Source organism: Hibiscus syriacus, unplaced genomic scaffold, assembly GCF_006381635.1.
Source record: "Hibiscus syriacus cultivar Baekdansim isolate YM2019G1 unplaced genomic scaffold, ASM638163v2 tig00110450_pilon, whole genome shotgun sequence".
Lineage (NCBI taxonomy): Eukaryota > Viridiplantae > Streptophyta > Magnoliopsida > Malvales > Malvaceae > Hibiscus > Hibiscus syriacus.
Genome location: NW_024062743.1, coordinates 3998748 through 4004315, shown reverse-complemented (window position 1 = coordinate 4004315; position 5568 = coordinate 3998748).

Genomic DNA, 5568 nt, shown 5'->3' with positions numbered 1-5568 from the left:
ATTTACGGTTATTTTGTAACCGTATTTATTTTTACACATACCGAAAATGATAGGAACTTTCTATATAAGATTGATCCAATTATTCTTGTGTATCTCATCAAACTTTCTCTATGAAAGTTATATATACTAATTAATTTCTTGTATGGTATTTTTATACATTATCATTAGATGTGGTTATATGTATTTTTCGTTAGCTATGAGATTTTATATATATGATCGATCCAAATACTTTTTAAAATTTCTTTAAATTTAACACATTTATCACAAAAATGTTGAAACCATTGTATTTGTAAAAGAGACTCCGAATGTGCTGATCATTTCCCAATCTCTATGATAGTTATGTGTATTTTTAGTCAATTTTTCTTATGACAATTTAGTATTTACCCTTGTGTCGGTCCCCTCTACGCTTGTATTAACATCAGTCAATATACATTTGTCATTGTTTTATAACGATATTTGTCGTTACATCAGTCAATATATTGTTTTATAACAATATTTTTCGTTACATATTGCATCATCAGATATGGTTATATGTATTTGTTGTTATTATAAAATAATATTTGTCGTTAATTATATTATTAATAACTGAAATTTTATATATGATCGAGCCAAATACTTTATAAATTTTCCATAAATTTAACACATGTATCACAATAATGTTGAAACCATTGTATTTATAAAACAGACTCTGAATGTGTTGATCATTTCCCAATCTCTATGATAGTTATGTGTGTTTGTCGTTGTCTTATATCGATATTTGTCGTTACATATTGTATCATCAGATGTGGTTATATGTATTTGTTGTTATTATAAAATAATATTTGTTGTTAGTTATATTATCAATAACTGAAATTTTATATATGATCGAGCCAAATACTTTTTAAAATTTCCTTAAATTTAACACATGTATCACAATAATGTTGAAACCATTGTATTTATAAAAGAGACTCTGAATGTGTTGATCATTTCCCAATCTCTATGATAGTTATGTGTGTGTCGTTGTCTTATATCGATATTTGTCGTTACATATGGAATCATTCATCTTGAATATATGTTTTAATATACACATGCATGTAAAAAAGAAAGGAAGTTATTGATCATCATTCTTGCGTTTTCCATCAATTGTATGTTTATAAGATTATCAACCCCAAATAAATTGATCATAGGGAGATTATGGTAAATCATATAACTGTTTGAGTTTTGTTCACTATGCGGGTTAATCATACCTATGGATTGATATGGTTTATATCCTCGAATGCAGTTTTACTATGAGCCGGGAACAAAAAGGCAATTTCGATCCCTGAAGGCTGCATTGAAGCACGCAAAAGAGATGTTAGGAAATCAAAACTATCAACAACCCCATAAACCACAACCCAAAAAACAAACATGATCAAGTGTTGGAGCAAAGCCATGAACACAAACCAGTGGCTTCTTAGTTGGTGAATGATAGTGTAGATTTACATTTATCACAAATAATTCCAAAGCTATTTTAATTTTATCAAAGATTTCAAAATCAATAGTCTAATATAATCGATATTTATCTATTTACCTTGAAAGATTGTCATAAATTTATCTTATGATAATTTCGTATTGTTGTATCTACTTATTGTAGTTGTTTAGTCATTAATATATTATTAAATTGTTCATTTACATTCACGTACGAATATGTATGTTTATCTTTATTTTGTATCGATATTTTTTGTATAGTGTTATCAATAATTACATTTAAATATGTAGGTTTTGATCCATCTATCATATGTTTACCATCCATATTCATGTTGATCTAAATTGTGGATTAATAGGGCTTATATGTTCAATCTTAGCCAGAGGCAACAAGTTGATTCCGAAGATTGAAAGATGCCCACAAATACTTGCAAGGAAGGAATAAAATTGAAGAAATAGAGTTGAAGATCAACGCTCTAAGAGAAAAGCATAAGATAGCCCTTGATAAGATTGAAGCTAAATATAGGGAAAAACTAAAAGAGCTAAGAAGAGAAAAACAAAAATTAGCCAATAAGCATCTGCATCTCACTAAGATTCTCGAACAAATGGGGTGCAGACCCAGGGTTGCCGAGCCTAATGGCCGGTGAGAAAGCTCTTTAATTTGCATTTGCTTTCAACAGACTTTGCATCCAACACTTTCTTCTGTGGACGAAACTGATTGAAACAATTTTAGTTTCTATGTGATTCCTTTCACTTGAGTACTAGAAACTGTTTGGAATAGTTCTAGTTGAATTTATCAATTGAGAATAATTTGGTTAATTGATTGGATTAGTTGAATTTAGTTTGGTTTGATTAATTTTTTTTAAAAAAAAATTAGTTCAGTTAAATAGTTAAAGGAAAAAATGAGTTAATGGATTTTGGGTAATTCAATTTGGTTGATTAACCAAACTGGTCGATTGAACACCCCTAACTTTCGGAGCAGTTGCGGGTCCTATTTTTTGTATAATTACATTTTATGTCCTGTTTAATTTAAATAGTACTTAAGTAATACCTTTGTTTCACCTATTTCTTAGATTTAAAAACTCTTAACAAATTCTTGTTCTTTCGATAGATAACAATTTTGTCCACTCAACATTTAATCCTAATTCTATCCATTTTTGAAGGTCCATTCAAACTATTCTTAGAAAGCTTTTCATGTTCCACAAATATAGAAAAATTATTAGATTACTCTCAATACATTTAATCCTGATTTCCATTAGAGTTTTCACTTGATTCCTACATATATACAAATATGTAATTTCAAGGGATAATTCCATTTTATCCTTTTGATGCACAATAAACTGTTAAGAATTCGCCATCATTGTAGAAATTAACTCCCTTGCTGCATATAGAGTCATGTTGACTAAAGCTCCTCCATTGGCAGCATCAACTATTTTTATCTCTAAGGGAAGCAACCCTTCGTAGAAGTACTAGAGAAGCATTTGTTAGTTATTCCATGTTGTGGACAACTAGCGCAATGCTTTTTAAACCTCTCCCAATATTCATAGAGTGATTCTCCTTCTCTTTTCGGATTCCAAAGATGCTTCTTCTCCATTCTCTTACCTTTCCTAATGGGAAAGTCTGTCAATAAAAAGCGGGTTAAATCATTCCAAGTATTGATAGAATTCAACGGTAAATAAAATAATCGCTCATTTTCTATGTCAGGTAAAGAAAAAGAGACAACTCTTAATTTAATTTGGATTTTAGAAACTCACTGTGGTTTCATGCTTGAACTGGCCATATGATATTCTGTGAGATGTTTGTGTGGATTCTCACTGGGAAGCTTGTGGAAGGTATGAAGAAGATAAATAAGCCCCGTTTTAAGTTGGAACAAATTTTTGCCTTGGGGGAAGGCAATGCAAAGAGGTTGTTGAACGGCGGGTGCCATGGCTAATTCCTTGATTGTTTGATCGACCATTGGTTCTGGCATTTCTACATTAGGTGTGGCATTGGGTATTGATCATTTGGATGTGGAGTGAGATTCAACTTGTGATGATGCTTTTGTTGAATGTGTCGGTTTTAAATGGGAGTGGCATCATATGATTCTTCGGGATTTGATTGTTCTTGTCGTCGTATTCTTTTCTCTCAAAGTGTTTGTCCATGAATTCTTCTAGATCGTGCTTCGATCTCCGGGTCAATCTTCTAATTTGTCTGGGTTTCGGATGGTCATACATAAAATAAACTAAATCAGTATTTTTTCATAGTCCTGGGTAACGAAGCCAATTTGACAAACATCATTTTATTGTCAAATAAATTCCTTAATCTAAAAATAAATAATATAAGTAGTGATAGTGAGAAGAAGGGTCTATCAACAGGGATTGGACCTTTTGATGTAAAAGGCTTTTGATTTTGGTGTTATGAGAAAAAGTATAGTGAAATAAGGGGATTTTAATTGAAAGTATGAGATAAAGGTAAAAATAAAATAACTAGGAAAATAAAATAGTGGGAGAAAATAAATTTAATAAAAACAGTCGTAGGCTTCACTTTGCATTAATTTTCTTCGATCATTGAATAAGATTTTTTCTTCGAATTTATTTCGGTTATAGTCTATAGAGCCCAACCACTATAACTTGTTATTCTCTCAGGTAAACCGAAAATCCAAAATCAATCTTTGAATTTCATTCCTTTTGTGGACTAATCACGATTATCGTCGCTAGCGCCAGCTCAGTTTTAAGATTTGGAAAAACCCGATTCTGACTAAGTTTGAGAATCGATTTTGATTCCGATCTCAATTTCCCTCAGCATACCACCGCTAAGGGTGTTTAAAGGAAGTTGGAATGTGCTACAAGCCGATTCTTCATCTGAACTTTAAATCGAAACAACTAACAAGAGCCAACGAGCTCTTTTCAATTTGAAATATTTTTTAGTTTTAAAGGAAAGGTTGATTGCCAATCCAATTTTCCAGAAAATTGAGAATGTAACCCGAAGAATATCAAGTGCTTTTCAAGTCTCATGATCGGAATTGAGTCATCGCTGAAGCTTTTAGCTTATGAGAAAATTAGATAAGTATGGTATAAATCATACCCCAATAGGGTAAGTATAGTCTATAAAATAACAATAAGAACGATATGTCTCTAGCTTACCCCCAATATGGTATTTATAATATTGTAAAACCCTAAAGATACATAGAAAATGATCGAGATAAATCCTCAAAATTGTTTGGATTAAATCCTAGGAAAAAGATAATTCCTAATTTAAATTTGAGATAAAGCTAATCCACTTGTCTGCATTCTAGAACCGCTGACTGAATCATCTTCTAGAAACTACTAACTGGATCTTCTAAAAACTGACACCTTATCCCTCTTCATGCCTGGAGTCATGCCCACTAGTCCAATATTGATTCCAAAAATAAAAAACTACAAAATTGCACTATTTTAGCAATATTTCTGGAATCTAATGTCCTTTACAACAAGTGAATAGAAAAACCCAAATCAACAACAAAAATCGATGAACAAAGAGTAATTAAAGATAAAATAATAACTAATTAAACCACTCTTTAATTTCCCTCTCACTTATTCAATATTTTTCCTCAAGCATTTATTTATCAACACATCAAAATCACAAGTTGCCATCATCTACCTCACAATGTTACAAAAACATCCAAATAAATCAAAACATAGAAAATGTCTAAATTATGTAACAATTAAACAAAAGGCACAACCAAAATCAAGTGTAACCAAAGCATGACATTCCAATTATCTGCGAATTTCAATGAAACAAGACTTAGCACCTCACAAATGGTTAACTCATTCCGCTCAAAGTGTTTTGAGTGAAAGAATCGCTCAAGTCTGAACTAATAAAAACATTACCATAGGCTTATAACTAAATCTAATATACACTACTAATTATGAACATGATGCAAAAATCAAGGGGCCATTATAAAGGGTTATAATAGGGCTATGATTCGGGTAGGATAAAGGCTAAAAATCAGGTTGAAATTCAAGACAAAGATAAGTTCATTCCACAAATTTATTCAAAGGAAGAAAAATAAAGGAAAGGAAACAAGAAATCTAACAATCGATAGATGGCTAGAAATAGTGGAAAGTATAGGCTTCGAGAATATCAATGAACCTAGGAAGTGTAACC